Genomic DNA, 18,349 nt, shown 5'->3' on the forward strand with positions numbered 1-18,349 from the left:
CCGCATTCACAGTGTGGCCAGAAAAAAATTTCATGTATTTATATAAGCAATGAGGATTTACTATATAGCACAGGGAACTAGATTAGATGTCTAAAAATATCATCCATTTCTGTCTTTCCATTCTGCGTTCTTCTATACTAGCTTCCTCCCCCAGCAGTCTCTGTGTTTGTGATGACAAAGAGGCTGTCGGTCACCAGCTACTAACTTACATCCTGCTAATGCAGGTACCCCAGAGGGGTCACTGTCACTCACTGTTTGGAGCATGTCTCCACTGCTGGGGTTGGAGCAGGTGCTCACATGACTCGAGCCACGTGAACCAGGATGGGGAGAGATGTGTACAGTGGGGGATGCCCTGCAGTGCTCTGCAAAATATTTAATGATGAGCCCTGAGGGTGGGAGGTCGGGGAGGGGGGTCTTCATTTGAATTGTTTGCCGATTTCCACGGTGAGAGAATAAACACTCTCACCAGAGCAGATTTCAAGCTACCCAAGTTTCCCTGAACGAAGAGTTGGGAAGAGAGATACAGGAGCACCCAGGACATAATATTTCTACCCTGCTGCTACTGCTGCTGCTAAATTGCTTCAGTCGTGTCCAACTCTGTGCGACCCCATAGACGTCAGCCCACCAGGCTCCCCTGTCCCTGGGATTCTCAAGGCAAGAACACTGGGGTGGGTTGCCATTTCCTTCTCCAATGCATGAAAGTGAAAGTGAAGTCACTCAGTTGTGTCCGACTCTTAGCAACCCCATGGGCTGCAGCCCACCAGGCTCCTCTATCCATGGGATTTTCCAGGCAAGAGTGCTGGAGTAGGGTGCCATTGCCTTCTCTACCCTACAGAGAAAATAAATGTAAGTGACCTCAAGGACATCAATAATAATAACAGGTAGTAAAATAATTAGGAAGTGACGTGTCTTGAGTATCCATGACCTTTGTTTTTAATCAGTTAAGTTCAGTTACTCAGTCGCGTCCGACTCTTTGGGACCCCATGAATGGTAGCACGCCAGACCTCCCTGTCCATCACCAACTCCCGGAGTCCACCCAAACTCATGTCCATTGAATCAGTGATGCCATCCAGCCATCTCATCCTCTGTCATCCCCTTCTCCTCCTACCCCCAACCTCTCCCAGCATCAGTCTTTTCCAATGAGTCAACTCTTCGCATGAGGTGGCCAAAGTATTGAAGTTTTAGCTTTAGCATCATTCCTTCCAAAGAAATCCCAGGGCTGATCTCCTTTAGAATGGACTGGTTGGATCTCCTTGCAGTTCAAGGGACTCTCAAGAGTCTTCTCCAACACCACAGTTCAAAAGCATCAATTCTTTGGCACTCAGCTTTCTTCACAGTCCAACTCTCACATCCATACATGACCACTGGAAAAACCACAGCCTTGACTAGACGGACCTTAGTCGGCAAAGTAATGTCTCTGCTTTTCAATATGCTATCTAGGTTGGTCATAACTTTCCTTCCAAGGAGTAATCATCTTTTAATTTCACGGCTGCAATCACCATCTGCAGTGATTTTGGAGCCCAAAAATATAAAGTCTGACACTGTTTCTACTGTTTCCCCATCTATTTCCCATGAAGTGATGGGACCGGATGCCATGATCTTCGTTTTCTGAATGTTGAGCTTTAAGCCAACTTTTTCACTCTCCTCTTTCACTTTCATAAAGAGGCTTTTTAGTTCCTCTTCACTTTCTGCCATAAGGGTGGTGTCATCTGCATATTTGAAGTTATTGATATTTCTCCTAGCAATCTTGATTACAGCTTGTATTTCTTCCAGTCCAGTGTTTCTCATGATGTACTCTGCATAGAAGTTAAATAAGCAGGGTGACAATATACAGCCTTGACGTACTCCTTTTCCTATTTGGAACCAGTCTGTTGTTCCATGTCCAGTTCTAACTGTTCCTTCCTGACTTGCATACAGGTTTCTCAAGAGGCAGGTCAGGTGGTCTGGTATTCCCATCTCTTTCAGAATTTTCCACAGTTTCTTATGATCCACACAGTCAAAGGCTTTGGCATAATCAATAAAGCAGAAATAGATGTTTTTCTGGAACTCTCTTGCATTTTCCATGATCCAGCGGATGTTGGCAATTTGATCTCTGGTTCCTCTGCCTTTTCTAAAACCAGCTTGAACATCTGGAAGTTGACGGTTCACGGATTGCTGAAGCCTGGCTTGGAGAATTTTGAGCATGACTTTACTAGCGTGTGATGAGTGCAATTGTGTGGTAGTTTGAGCATTCTTTGGCATTGCCTGTCTTTGGGATTGGAATGAAAACTGACCTTTTCCAGTCCTGTGGCCACTGCTGAGTTTTCCAGATTTGAGTGCAGCACTTTCACAGCATTATCTTTTCAGGATTTGAAATAGCTCAACTGGAATTCTGTCACCTCCACTAGCTTTGTTTGTAGTGATGCTTTCTAAGACCCACTTGACTTCACATTCCAGGATGTCTGGCTCTAGGTAAGTGATCATACCATCGTGATTATCTGGGTCATGAAGATCTTTTTTGTACAGTTCTTCTGTGTATTCTTACCACCTCTTCTTAATATCTTCTGCTTCTGTTAGGTCCATGCCATTTCTGTCCTTTATCAAGCCCATCTTTGCGTGACATTTTCCCTTGGTATCTCTAATTTTCTTGAAGAGATCTCTAGTCTTTCTCATTTTGTTGTTTTCCTCTATTTCTTTGCATTGATCGCTGAAGAAGGCTTTCTTATCTCTCCTTGCTATCCTTTGGAACTCTGAATTCAGATGCTTATATCTTTCTTTTTCTCCTTTGCTTTTCACCTCTCTTCTTTTCACAGCTATTTGTAAGGCCTCCCCAGACAGCCATTTTGCTTTTTTGCATTTCTTTTCCATGGGGATGGTCTTGATCCCTGTCTCCTGTACGTCACGAACCTCAGTCCATAGTTCATCAGGCACTCTATCTATCAGATCTAGTCCCTTAAATCTATTCCTCACTTCCACTGTATAATCATAAGGAATTTGATTTAGGTCATACCTGAATGGTCTAATGGTTTTCCCTACTTTCTTCAATTTAAGTCTGAATTTGGCAATAAGGAGTTCATGATCTGAGCCACAGTCAGCTCCTGGTCTTGTTTTTGTTGACTGTATAGAGCTTCTCCATCTTTGGCTGCAAAGATTATAGTCAATCTGATTTCGGTGTTGACCATCTGGTGATGTCCATGTGTAGTTCTTCTCTTGTGTTGTTGGAAGAGGGTGTTTTCTATGACCAGTGCATTCTCTTGGCAAAACTCTATTAGCCTTTGTCCTGCTTCGTTCTGTATTCCAAGGCCAAATTGGCCTGTTACTCCAGGTGTTTCTTGACTTTCTACTTTTGCATTCCAGTCCCCTATAATGAAAAGGACTTCTTTTTTGGGTGTTAGTGCTAAAAGGTCTTAGAGGTCTTCATAGAACAGTTCAACTTCAGCTTCTTCAGCATTACTGGTTGGGGCATAGACTTGGATTACTGTGATATTGAATGGTTTGCCTTGGAAACAAACAGAGATCATCCTGTCGTTTTTGAGATTGCATCCAAGTACTGCATTTCGGACAATCTTTTGTTGACCATGATGGCTACTCCATTTCTTCTAAGGGATTCCTGCCCACAGTAGTAGATATACTGGTCATCTGAGGTAATTTCACCCATTCCAGTCCATTTTAGTTCGCTGATTCCTAGAATATCGACGTTCACTCTTGCCATCTCTTGTTTGACCACTTCCAATTTGCCTTGATTCATGGACCTGACATTCCAGGTTCCTATGCAATATTGCTCTTTACAGCATTGGACCTTGCTTCTATCACCAGTCGCATCCACAGCTGGGTATTGTTTTTGCTTTGGCTCCATCCCTTCATTCTTTCTGGAGTTATTTCTCCACTGATCCCCAGTAGCATATTGGGCACCTACTGACCTGGGGAGTTCCTCTTTCATTATCCTATCATTTTGCCTTTTCCTACTGTTCATGGGGTTCTCAAGGCAAGAATACTGAAGTGGTTTGCCATTCCCTTCTCCAGTGGACCACACTCTGTCAGACCTCTCCACCATGACTCGCCCGTCTTGTGTGGCCCCACACAGCATGGCTTAGTTTCACTGAGTTAGAGAAGGCTGTGGTCCGTGTGATTAGATTGACTAGTTTTCTGTGATTATGGTTTCTGTGTCTGCCCTCTGATGCCTCTTGCAACACCTACCGTCTTACTTGGGTTTCTCTTACCTTGTACGTGGGGTATCTCTTCATGGCTGCTCCAGCAAAGTGCAGCCGCTGCTCCTTACCTTGGATGAGCAGTATCTCCCTACAGCCGCCCCTCCTGACCTTGAATGTGGAGTAGCTCCTCTCGGCCCTCCTGCGCCCGCGCAGCCACCACTCCTTGGACGTGGGTTTTTTTAATAGAATGTGTTTAATCAGAAGGTTATAAAATCTAATGTCAAGTAGTGACAGTTTCCTAAAGGAAATCAACCCTGAATAATCATTGGAAGGACTGATGCTGAAGCTCTGATACTTTGGCCACCTGATACAAACAGCCAATTCATTTGAAAAGACCCCGATGCTGACAAAGATTGAAGGCAAAAGGAGAAGGGGGTGGCAGAGGATGAGATGATTGGATGGCATCACTGATTCAATGGACTTGAGTTTGAGCAAGCTCCAGGAGATGGTGAAAGACAGAGAAGCCTGGTGTGCTGCAGTCCACGGGGTCGCAGAGTCAGACACGACTAAGCAACTGAACAACAATGGGCAGCAAATTAACAGTTTATGGCAGTGGACAAACTACCCTGTTGAAGTTTCGATGATTGGTTTTTGTGAGCCAGCTCTAGCACACCGATGCAAATGCTCCGAAAGGAGAAGCCGTCTGTTCCCAGAATAAGGGAGAACGGATGCTGAGGCAAGAAGGATGCCTGTCTCATATATTAATAAATGAGAGGTAAGATTTCAAGTGAAAGTTGAAAATGGGCTCTATTGGACCTTGAGATGCAAAAGAAAAATTTTAATTCTTGTCAGAAACATATTTTGAGAGAGAGTTTAGGGAGGGAGACCCGAAGATCTCGTCTGTGTTTACCCTCATAATGCCAGGAGGTAATAGGTCATGAGTTGTTCTGCAGCCTCAGTCCTAAGTGTTGGTGGTTTGGAGCAGGACAGAGCCAGGGGCCAGACCCAAGGCTCTGAACTGTTGCAGAGGTGGGGTTGGGCGGGGCAGAGCAGCTGGGAAAAGAACAGTATAATCCTCCTATCTATATCCTCCTTAAAGATTGATGTTAACAACTGAAATGAAATGCAGGAAAGTCCTTTGGAAATTTGTGGGAATCTGGATTGTAATTTTTTTTGGAAAGAGGCTTCCAGGTGGTAAAGAACCCACCAGCCAGTACAGGAGACACAGGAGACATGGATTCGATCCCTGGGTCGGGAGGATCCCCTGGAGGAGGGCATGGCAACCCACTTCAGTATTCTTGCCTGGAGAATCCTCATGGACAGAAAGCCTGGCGGGCTACAATCAGGGGGTCGCAAAGAGTTGGATACAACTGAAATGACTGAGCACACACTCGATGACAAACACCCTCTATAAAGCCGGTCCTCACTGACCCAGAAGAATGCACTGATCTCACCTCTCTGAATTTCTGTAATTCGTAACTATGATACAGTCTACGCTATGACTATATACTCTCTCATTTCCTTATAAAAATAATTGTGGGGGAAATCTTTATCCTGCCAAGCATATTATTGCCTCAACATTTATTCTTGTCGCCAACAATGCTAAGCACAAAAACTAAACGCATAGAGTATGTCTGATAAAAGTGTACAGACAGGAAAACTGGACCGTCTGCTAAATTGCTGTTTACTAAAAGATCTTGTTTTATGAAAAGGTAACAGTGACTTTGGTAAGCAGGATAGTAAGTTATGTGTAAATGGTGCTTCTAAACCCATGAGGGTGCCTGACAAAATTACTTATTCACTTTGAAATTTCATCAAAAATGCTAAGTTGGTTTCAAACATATTTTATAGAGATGGTATCATGGTAAAAATACAAACAGGGCCCTGTCCAAATTAACTCAAATTTTGTATTGGACTTGATCAGGTCCAAGAGGTTACAGGGTAAATAAGAATTCACAGTAACAATTTGTAAGAAAATGATCATTTCATTTATTATTTTTGTCTGTGCTGGGTCTTTGCTGCCATGCGAGCTACTCTCTGCTTGCGCTGTGTGGGTTTCTCATTGCAGTGGCTTCCCTCGTTGTGGAGTACAGGTTCTAGGGTGCTAGGCCGTCACTAGTTGGCGACACGTGGGCTCAGCAGTTGTAGTTCCCTGGCGCTGGAGCACAGGCTCAGCAGCTGTGGCGCAGGGGCTTAGTTGCTCCGGGGAATGTGGGATCTTCCGGGCCCAGGGATCAAAGCCGTGTCTCCTATATTGGCAGGCGGATTCTTCACCACTGAGCCACTAGGGCAGCCTCCACCGGAACAATTCTCTCTTAGCCAGTCCCTTCTGCTTACTTTCTACAGTGCGAAAGCTGATCAAACTTGATACATTCACAGAATTACACAAAGGTCCTTTCAAATAAGGTGGCATCAGTTATTAAGAGATCACTTAGTTCTAGGGGGAGAGTTTAAGGTGGGATATTAATTCCAAATGGGATCTCCAAGTTGAATGTGGGGATCAGCACTGAAGCACTTGACACACCTTTAGAGGCAAAGTCATTTTTTCTGGTAGGAAAACAGAGCTCATTATCAGTTAATCATCTTAACTGTTCATACTACCTATTAGAAAAATCGTAGAGCCTCAAATACTATAATTATAGTGTCTTATTCAGCCTTCCGACTACAGCGGCTCCCCAGACTCTCCCCCACCCCTCACTAAAATTGCTTCTTCAAATTATGCTGCTCAGCTCCTGGATGAAGTTTCCTAGTTTAAATTAGACTTATACCATGTATCTGAAGCCCTCTCTGCTTGGTTTTTATTTCTCAGTCTTGGTGGGCCAGCTGCCTTCAACAAATGGAGATTTGGCCCCTTAAGAAGGCTGCATCTGTTGTGGTACCTGTTAGCATCATTTCTTCCCACAGCCTGTTGAATCACATACATCCTTGTCTATGGACGGCTCAAGCCACACTTTAAACCTAAGTGTAATTTTAACTCCAAACACCATGTCTCAGAGAAGCAAATAAAAACAAGTAATTAGAAGTTAGCAACTGTTTCTGATAAGACAATAATCTGAAGGAACAGAAAAAAAATGGTATAAATATGAAATTTAAGAAAGTTTATGTCAAACTCACAAATGTTGCTAAGCCTCCCTCACCGCACCCCACTCCACCCCCAGGGAAGCACAATATTATTAAATCATAGTCAAATAGTCCCAATAACTCAAGGACTCACAGAATGTGTTTTTGCATATCTGACTCTCTGACACAGTTGAACAGCTATGCCTTTAAATCAAAACTTTAAAATTATAACCATCCTCATTTGATGGCTTTGCAAGATGTAGCATATTAAGTTTATAAACATAATTCAATCCATTTCTTAATGACTTGCTGTCATCCTACAGTGAACCTTCTTCACTGTAGTGCACTGCTGTGACAGCTAGCACACCAGGACAAAAATAAGTCTTGTTCATTTTCATTCAGTACCACAAACATTTGTGTATTTCCCTCTCCAAGCCAGACATGATGCGGAGTTCTAAAAATAGTCAGTGAAGCCTGGGCCCTACTATATCCAGGGTTGCTCATTCTCACTAAAGGAACACGAGAGCATGTGGGATGTACCATGAATGGCTACAGACAACTGGCCTTGGAAATGAGCAAGAACCAGATCAGGAGGGAGTTTGAACTTGACCCTGCAGTACTTTACACAGGGGACTAACCTGGTCAGGTTCAGAGTGCAGAATGAACCGAGCGAATGTGAACCTGGAGATGAGACAACTTTGGAGAAGTCTGCTCCAGTCCAAGCAAGAAATGAGCTAAGGTAGCAACAGATTTCAGAAGGTAGAACCAATAGGATCTGATGTCCGTCTTAATGATGGAATAAAGGAAGAATCTAGGATGATTTCCCAGTACTTTGCTATGGCAACTAGGTAGATACGCCATAAGCCAAAATGGGAAACTCAGAAAGAAGAGGTTTGAGAGGAGATGAACTGAGTTTGGCTTTTCTCATTACTATTACTTTATTGAAGCATAGTTGATTTACAGTTCAGTCAGTTCAGTTCAGTTGCTCAGTCATGTTTGACTCTTTGTGACCCCATGGACTGCAGCATGCCAGGCCTCCCTGTCCATCACCAACTCCTGGAGCTTACTCAAACTCATGTCCATTGAGTCAGTGATGCCATCCTACCATCTCATCCTCTGTCGTCCCCTTCTCCTCCCGCCTTCAATCTTTCCCAGCATCAGGGTCTTTTCCAGTGAGTCAGTTCTTCGCATGAGGTGGCCAAAGTATTGGAGGTTCAGCTTCAGCACCAGTCCTCCCAATGAATATTGAGGACTGATTTCCTTTAGGATGGACTGGTTGGATCTCCCTGCAGTCCAAGGGACTCTCAAGAGTCTTCTCCAACACCACAGTTCAAAAGCATCAATTCTTCAGTGCTCAGCTTTCTTTATGGTCCAACTCTCACATCCATACATGACCACTGGAAAAACCATAACCTTGACTAGAGGGACCTTTGTTGGCAAAGTAATGTCTCTGCTTTTTAATACGCTGTCTCGGTTGGTCATAGCTTTTCTTCCAAGGAATAAGCGTCTTTTAATTTTATGGCTGCAGTTGATTTACAAGGACCAGGTATATAGCAAAGTGATTCAGTTTTATATATATATATATATATATATACACACATATACATATATATATGCAAATTCTTTTCCATACCCTTTTTTATTATGTTATTACTAGATATCGAGTCCAGTTTTCGGTGCTATATAGCGGGTTCTAGGGCTTCTTTGTCTTGGTCTTTCCGTGTGTCTTTATCTGGCTGTGCTGGGTCCTAGTTGCAGCATGCAGACTCTTCCATGAGACGTGTGGGCTTCTCTCTAGTTGTCGTGCACAGGCTTAGTTGCCCGGAGGCACATGGGATCTTAGTTCCCCGACCAGGGATCGAACCTGCATCCCCTGCATTAGAAGGTGGGTTCTTAACCACTGGACTGCCAGGGAAGTCCCAGTAGGTCCTTATTGTTTATCTGTTTTATATAGAGTAGTGCATATCTGTTAATCCCAAACTCCCAATTTATTCTTCCTCCTTTATTCCCTTGGGTCACCGTAACTTTGTTTTCTATGTCTGTGAGTCTGTTTATGTTTTGTAAATAAATTCATTTGTATCTTTTTTTTAAATTCTGCTTATAAACGATATCCTATGACATTTATTTTCCTCTGAATTGGGTTTTTGGGTGTCCAGTATGCAGGATCTTAGTTCCCAACTAGGGATCAAACCTGTGCCCCCTGCAGTGGAAGCACAGAGTCTTAACCACTGGAGCATCAGGGAACCCCAAGTTGGGTTTTTCATTCATTTTCTTGTTACATATTTATCAGTTACCTGGCACCTACTGGGTTGGGGCTGTGAACATGATGGTAGGAGAAAGAAGGCATGATCCCTGCCCTCTTGGAGCTTAGGAGAGAGGGTTAACTGAGTAATCCAGTAAAGATATTTATAACTTCAAGCGTGATGACTTCAAGAACAGGGAAGGACATGGTGCCATGAGGGATGATTACTGGGGAGTCTCACCTCTCCAGGGAGGTCAGAGCAGCTTCCTGAGGCATCCAAGTTAAAGAGTAGAGACAGAGAGCAGGGGTAAGAGTTTGCTAAGTGAGGGAGGGAAGAAGGATATTCACAGAGGGAACAATGCCCGGGGGCTTTGGGGTGGCAGCGTGGTAGGTATTTTCAAGGAACTCAAAGAAGACAGTGTGACTCGAGCAGGGAGGGCAGGAGATAAAACCAGGAGAGTGGGTAGACGCCAGGCCACAGAGGGCCCTGGAAGCAGGCCTGGTGTTCAGCCAATCGGCTCCAGCGTAACACTCTTCTGAAAAGTGTGAAAGTGTTAGTCGCTGTCGTGTCTGACTCTTTGAGACCCCGTGGACTGTGGCCCGCCAGGCTCCTCTGTCCATGGGATTCTCCAGGCATGAATACTGGAGTGGGTTGCCATTCCTTCTTCTAGGGGATCTTCCTGACCCAGGGATCGAACCTGGGTCTCCTGTATTTTGTGCAGGAGGCACACTTTCTCCTGTATTTCTTTACCGTCTGAGTCACCAGAAAAGCCCAACACTCTTCTGGACCGGATGGTAAATAGCTCCTGCACTAAACTCCCCTCGTCCCCTCACCCTCTCATCCCCAGTCCAGCTGCCCAGTCCCTCTTCTGGGCTTCCCCTTGAGCTAGCAGCCAAGACAGTGATATCTGGCAGAAGAGGGCCAGGAGGGCAGATTTTTAAAGTACCACTCCAAGATGCTGGCATCTGTTCTGATGGTCAGTACCTGCACAGTGTTGGTTGCTAAATATTTAGATTTTTTTTTGGATGCGCCATGTCTTTTAGTTGCAGCATGCAGGATCTTTGACCTTCGATTGCAGCACGCAGAACCTTTCACAGCTCTTTGCGAACTCTTAGTTGTGCCATGTGGGATCCAGTCCCTGACCAGGGATTAAACCGAGGCCACCTGCGTTGGGAGTGCGGAGTTTTGGCCAATGGACTGCCAGGGAAGTCCCTACTTAGACTATTTTGAATACTACCCCTGCTTATAGGCCATGTAAGAGGTTAGTGTTTATTCCGAGAATAATGGGATATCTTTGAAGATGGTGGCATGATCAGATACATGTTTCGAAAACACCAGTTCAGTTGCAGTGTGAATAACAGATTGAGGAAGTGGCAAAGTGAAAACAGAGAGACCAGTTAGTACAGTCTTTTTTCTTTTAATTGAAGTAGAGTTGATTTACAATGTTATGTAAATTTCAGGTATACAGCAAAATGATTCAGCTATATATATTTTAAGATTCTTTTCCCTTACAGGTTATTACAAAATATTAAGAATAGTTCCCTATGCTATACAGTAGGTCCTTATTATCTATTTTATATATTAGTATATTAATTAATGTATATTAATTAGTATATATTAATCCCAACCCCCTAATTTATCCCTCCTCCCAGTTAATAGAGGGCTTCTCAGGTGGATCAGTGGTAAAGAATCTGCCTGCCAATGCAGGAGACACAGGTCTGATCCCTGGGTTGGGTTGATACTCTGGAAGATGAAATGGCAAACCATTCCAGTATTCTTGCCTGGGAAATCCCTTGGGCAGCGGTGCCTGGAAGGCTACAATCCGAGGGGTCACAAAGAGTCAAACACAACTGAAGTGACTGATCGTGCATGCGTACCAGTTAACAGACTCTTGTTCACCTTGTCATGTGTTAGGGTGGTCACTGGGGTTGAGATGGAGAGAAAGAGGTTCAAGAGATAGAGAAGATATCCCAGTCAAAATCCCAACAGGCTTTCTTATAGAAATTGACAAACTGATTCTAAAATCTATAAGGAAACACAAAAGGTCTAAAATCACCAGAATGATTTCCAGAAAGAACAAAGTTGAAGGACTTACACCACCTGATTGCAAATCTTTCTGTAAAGGTACATCAATTAATTCAGTGTTATATTGGCTGAAGGATAAACATGGATTTACGAATTGACATGTTTTCTGAATTTCCTTTTCCGGATTGTTCACTGCTAGTATGTTGAAGTACAACTGATTTTTGCACATTGATTTTATACCCTTAAAATTTGTCAAATTCATTTATTAGCTCTAAAGCTTTTTTTGTGTGGATTTCTTAGGGTTTCTACATATAACATCATGCCGTCCTTGAAGAGAGATAGCTTTTCTTCTTTATTTCCAGTTTGGGGGTATTTTATTTCTCTTATTGTCTGACTTCTCTTGGCTAAAATTTCCAGTACTGTGTTGAATGGAAGTGGTGAGAGTGGGTGTCCTTGTCTTGTTCCTGATTTTGAGAGAAAAGCTTTCAGTCTTTCTCCATTGACTATGTTGTTTAGTTGCTAAATCATGTCCCACTCTTTGCGACCCCATGGACTGTAGCCCGCCAGGCTCCTCTGTCCTTAGGATTTCCCAGGCAAGAATACTGGAGTGGGTTGCCATTTCCTTCTTCAGCGGATCTTCCCAATCCAGGGCTCAAAACTGCGCTGTCTCCTGCGGCTCCTGCATTAGCAGGCGGATTCTTTACCACTGAGCCACCAGGGAAGCCCCACTGGGTATGTTAGCTGTGGGCTTTTAATATATGGCCTTTATCCTGTTTATTTCTAGTTTATGAGGTTTTTTTTTTTAAATCATAAAAGGTATTGGAATTTGTCAAATGCTTTTCCTCATCTTGTGTGTATGGTGTGATGTACAGGAGATGATCATGTTTTTTTTCCCTTCATTCTATCACTGTGGTGTACTACACTGATTACTCTGGCATTCCTGGGGTAAATCCCACTGACCAACTCATCTTTGACAAAGGCCCCAAGGCAATTCAGTGGAGATAGGATAATTGTTCAATGCATGGTGCTCACAAAGTTGTATATACTTGTGGAATAAAAAGAAACTTTGATCTTAATCTCACACCATAATGAAAAAAAAATATGTCAGATTTTCTGCGGGGCAGGAATTTAAGAGTGGCTTGGCTGAGTGGCTGTGGTTCAGGGTCTGTTGTGTGGTTCCAATCAGGAGGTCAGCTGAGGCTACAGTGATCTGAAGGCTTGATTGGGGTTGGAGGATGCCCTCAGAGATGGTGAACTCACATGGCTGTTGGCAGAAGGCCTCAGTTTCTCACTCAAGGAGATTTCCTTGCAACATGGCAGCTGCCTCTCTGCAGAGTAAGCTGTCCACGAGAGGGAACAAGGAAGAACACAGCATCTTTCACAACTAGGTCTCATATCATCACTTCCCATTTAATCTGTTTATTAGAAGCGAGTCACTGAGTTCAGCACACATTCCAGGGGAGAGGAATTTGACCCCACCTCTTAATGGGAGGGGGCTTCCCTTGTGGCTCAGCTGGTAACAGATCTGCCTGCAATGCAGGAGACCTGGGTTCAATCCCTGGGTTGGGAAGATTCCCTGGAGAAAGGAAAGGGTACCCACTCCAGTATTCTGGCCTAGAGAATTCCATGGACTGTATAGTCCATGGGGCTGCAACGAGTTGGACACGATTGAACGACTTTCACTTTCACTTAATGGGACGAGCACAAAACCTTTATGGACATATATTAAAGCTACCACATGGAATATTACCTTCAGAGATGACTACAGTTCAGAGGTTGCCATCTCTTCGGGTGGAGAGAAGTGAGATATAGCACATAAAACATTGTACAGTGTTACCTAAGTGAATAACATGTTTCAAAGAATGACAGCTGATTTTGGTAGAACCCATATCATTGCTGACTTTAAAATTAGACAAAGAAGCAAAACTTTTTGCATCTTATTTTTTTTTTTTTGAGATTATCAGTCAGAATAAAAAACTGATATACTCAGAAAATTCATCTCTCAACAAAGTGCTACTTTCAGATAAGCTTATTGAAAATAATCTTAATATACTTTATGGAATGAGCAGCACCCTAACATACTGATTATCCATTATAGCTGCAATTGGAAATGTTTTAACATTATTCATTAACATATTGAACTCCCTGTGTGTTAAGTGTGTATATATATAAGGTAAAAGTTTTGAGAACTTTAAACCCAGGCTAAAGAAATTCTTGAGAAATCCTTTTTTAGAACAATTTTTCTGCGTTTGTTTTGACATCTATTTCAGTCCCCAGTTTCTATTACTAAAAAGTATTCATTGAGTTCTGATTTGATGTCATGCTTTTCCTGCAATAACTATTCCATACTCAGATGTTTGGGCTAAAAAAAATGCACTTAGTTTTATCCCTGTTTTTTCACATGCATATAGCCTTAACCATTCTTCTCTCTAAACAGCAAGAAATCCTAATTAACGTGAACAGAACAGTTGTTCTTCTACAGTGTTTCCATTATATTTAATGTCATTTTCCTTGTCTCTAAAATACGATCAAGAATCTTTATTTTACCATAGGAGAAAATCTTCAGGATCTAGGACTGAAGGGTTCCTTGACTCAACATCAAAAGCACCATGCTCAAGAGGAAATCTGATAAACTGGATATCATCGACATGAAAACCATTTGCTCTGTGAAAGGCAAGAGGATGAAAAGACAAGAAGCCTAGAATTGAATGCAGCAGTAATACAAACCATAAGAATCTGTGCTTACCTTAGAGGTCCAAACAACGTACTATGAGAATACAAAGGACAATGAGAGTAATTTCAGCCAAGGAAACCTGCAAAGTGTGATGAAGTGAGAACCAAGCTAGGAATCAAAAGACAAGTCAGTAGGATTGTAAGAGATGGACCCAAGAGTGAGAGGAGCATCTAAGATAGAATCAGCAAAAGCTAGAAGGAAGGAAGGGCTTCCCTGGTGGTTCAGTCAGTAAACAGTGTGCCTACAATGCAGGAGACCCGGGTTCGATCCCTGGGTCGGGAAGATCCCTTGGAAAAGGAAATGGAAACCCACTCCAATATTTTTGCCTGGAGAACCCCATGGACAGAGAAGGTGAAAGGAATGACACAGGTGTGGGAAAACATCGTAGTAAAGGAAAGGATGGGCTTCCCCGGTGGCTCAGATGGTAAAGAATCTGTCCATAGTGCAGGAGACCTGGGCTCGATCCCTGGGTTGGGAAGATTCGCTGGAGAAGGAAATGGCAATCCAGTCTAGTATTCTTGCCTAGGAAATTCCATGGACAGAGAAGCCTGGTGGGCTACAATGGGGTCGCAAGGGTCAGACACGACTTAGCAACTAAACCATCACCACTACCAGAAGGAAGGAAAGTGCAAAGAATGTTGACACTGTGAGTGGCCCAGTGCGAATTCCAGAGTACCAGAGGAGCGAAGTGGGGAGTGAGCCTGGAAAGGGGGATTGGGGACAAATTATGGAAACCAGTGTAGTGGGGACAGAGCGCTGTTCCCAAATAGCTCACAGCTAGAAAATGCTGGTTCTGGGAAGAGGTGCAGAGAATGCTCACAGGTGTAAGCTCTGGACGTCCAGAAAGATGGGATTGTTTGGCCAGGGGCCATCACGCAAGACGCCCATCTGCTCCTGCTGCAGGGGAGCAAGAGGGAGTTATGTGTGACCACTTCGGTGCGCGCCCCGTCTTCTGTCTGCTGTCAGGCCCAGGCCTGGGTACCTGAGTCTGTCTTTTCCCCACGGGTGTCTCTTCCTTGCTTCTTCCCATAGTCGTTCTCAGACTAAGGATGGAGCTGGAGAGGCTCCTTGCAGCAGCTAGTGGGGTTGACCCCACTCAGTGCAAGATAAGAGCCACCCTGTGGCCCATGTCTGAGCTGTGGCATTGTAGCTGCAGGAGGGGAAAGTAGGTCAATTAGCAAATGGTTTATGAAGTGCTCACTCCAGAAACACAATCACAGTCAATGCTTTATTTTCCCCAACTCTCAATACCCCAGGGTTTCAAAAATCACAATATTTTTGACCATTAGAGTGTGTTTATACCTGCTCTTTACGTCTCCTTGCCTAATTCTATCAGGAAGACTTAAGCGTCTGTGGTTCAAAGTAAATTTTACTCCACTGCCCATTTCTTCCACGTGGCCTTGCTGGCATGTTCAGAATATAAATGTTTGCATGGTCCAGGCAGCGTGGTCTAATTTAAAGGCGAGTAAGTTAGCAACCTTAACAACGATAAGGGAACCGGATAGCTGGATATTTACCTAGTTCCAATCTTGAAGTAAAAGGTCAGGGTGGCTGGAAGGGAGAAAGAAAATATCATTGACAAAAGAATGAGAAAGAGGGACTAGCTTCCCACGAAGGAGGAAAGTCTGAACGCTTCCTTGGGATATTTAGTAGCTGGTTTCCTATCTGTCTTCTGTCTCTTACTCGCCTATCAGGTTATGGGGCAGCCGGGAGGGCGGGAGGGGCTGTAACTCTTTTTCTCATCTTGGTACGCTGAACTGCTTAAGCTCACAGCAGCAGACTTGAACGCGGATGGCGTTGATGGAAAAGCCAAACGCCTGCCAATGACTTTGTTGCTGCTGGGGTGGAACAGTGGCTGATGACATTGACTTCAGTTTCTGAGACATTATCAGCAAAAATAAAATGTAACTCTCATTGTACAAAAAAGCATTTGGTTCCTGAATTTATTCTGCTCTCAAAGCTAGCCAGGAGCTCCTTATCCAGATTCCATGTCTGAATTAAATTTTTTTATTAAATTACATACATTTTTTAAGAAAGTTAAATTAAAAAATTAAATACATTTTTTTTTCAAACAGAAATTCTGCAAATTTGAGAGAGCTTGCTTCACTTCTCTTCCACAGGAAAAAAATTAATGGACCGGGAAGTAAAATAATTTCTGTCACAAAATGGTAGTATAATATCTCTTTTGATTATCTGTTCATTGGGAACTCCAGCCTGCAGCCTCCTTTAATGTTCATTTCTTTTTTATCCCCAAAGTTAATGTTGAATCATAAAGCAAATGACCTTTCAGACCAAGAAAACCTAGCTCTAAGGTCATTGGAATTTCTTCAATTCTCTGTTCACATTCTCAAAAAACTATTGCTCATCTTTAAAAATGTATCATAAACAAATAGTGTTGAAGGGCTATAAAGTTTTTCTTGGCACAAATGTGGTATAACCTGGAAAACACACTTCATCATTCACAATGAGAATGTCCTCTCCAATTTATGCCAATAAAAACTTGGAATAATCCAAGATATACTTTACATGTATTACATTACATACAAGAATGAAGTGAAGTCGCTCAGTCGTGTCTGACTCTTTGCGACATACACAAATAGTAGCTCTAAATTGGAGACCCCATTTCTGGCAATCAAAAAAGAAAGTTCAAGGTGAAAGGGAATTTCTCAGAGAACTTCTCGCCAGCATTTATGCAAAAATATCAGGATACAGTAAGAGTAAGAAGAGGTGGAGGAAACTTCGTAGAAAAGATGACGTGGGATTAGGGGTCCGGAGAATGACTCAAGGAAAAAGAAAAAGGAAGGAGGACATTCTCAACAGAGGTCTCTACCAGGAGTCTCCACACTTCCTGGTGGGGACCCCCCTGGTTGTCACTGTGGCTGCAACCCAAGGTCCAGGAAGAGATGTGGCTGGAAGGGATACTGGGAAGGGAGGCAGAGGTCACGCTGTGAACATTATCATCGAGTGTCTTCCTAAGGGATGTGAAACCGTTGAGAGTTTTTTGTTGAATAATGACAATAATATGCCAAATGCTTTCTGTGTGTCAGGCATCCAACACCATGAAATGCTACAGCCCACCTTTAAAAACCATCCTATACAGTGTGTACTGTTCCCATTTTACAGGTGAAGAAGTTGAGGCAGAGACCGGTGAAATAACTTTTGCAGGGTCCAACAGCCATTAAGTGGTGGGGTCAACTTAGATCATCTAACTCCAGAGCCCATGATCTTCTGCTTCTTGAGGAAGTCACTGTCGTATTCTGGGGTAGTGGTGGGGAACACACTCCATGGCTACGTGGAAGATGAATTAGAGGAGAGACAGGAGGTAGGAAGACCAGCAGAAGGCCACTGCAGCAGCACAAATGAAAGCTAATACAGGTCTTAAGTGGATAGGATTTAATGAACTAGTGGACATGGAGGTGAAAAGAGGGCAGAATAAATATACTTGAGGCATCGAGTTATATATATATATATATATATATATGGCTTCCCTGGTGGCTCAGAGGTTAAAGCGTCTGCCTGCAATGCGGGAGACCTGGGTTCGATCCCTGGGTTGGGAAGATCCCCTGGAGAAGGAAATGGCAACCCACTCCAGTATTCTTGCCTGGAGAATCCCATGACGGAGGAGCCTGGTGGGCTACCGTCCATGGGGTCGCAGAGTCAGACACAACTGAGCGACTTCACTTTTGCTTTCACATATATATATATCTCCTCTTGGTTCCACTTCTATCTATCTGTATCTTTGGCGTATCTCCTATTGCTTCTGTTTCTCTGGGGAACCTTGACGGATACAGTCCTGTATCACAAACTTGTGTAAGAATGTCTTCTAGAAGCTCACCCAGTGAGTGTGTGTGCAGGGCGGGGGGTGGGGGTGGTGGTGGTGGGGGTTGGGGAGGAGGGGTGATAGAGTTGAAATTTATATTAGGCAGAGGAAAAGAAAGGTTTCACTGAGGAAATTCCATTTAAGGTAGACCCAGAAGAATGAACTGTACTGGGGTGAGCAGTGATTCTCTTGTCTGTGCTGAGCTCAGTTGTGTCCAACTCTTTGTGACCCCATGAACTGTAGCCTGCCAGGCTCCTCTGTCCATGGGATTTTCCAGGCAAGAATACTACAGTGGGTTACCATTTATTTCCCTCTCCAGGGGATTTTCCCGAACCAA

Source organism: Budorcas taxicolor, chromosome 4 (assembly GCF_023091745.1).
Source record: "Budorcas taxicolor isolate Tak-1 chromosome 4, Takin1.1, whole genome shotgun sequence".
Classification (NCBI taxonomy): domain Eukaryota; kingdom Metazoa; phylum Chordata; class Mammalia; order Artiodactyla; family Bovidae; genus Budorcas; species Budorcas taxicolor.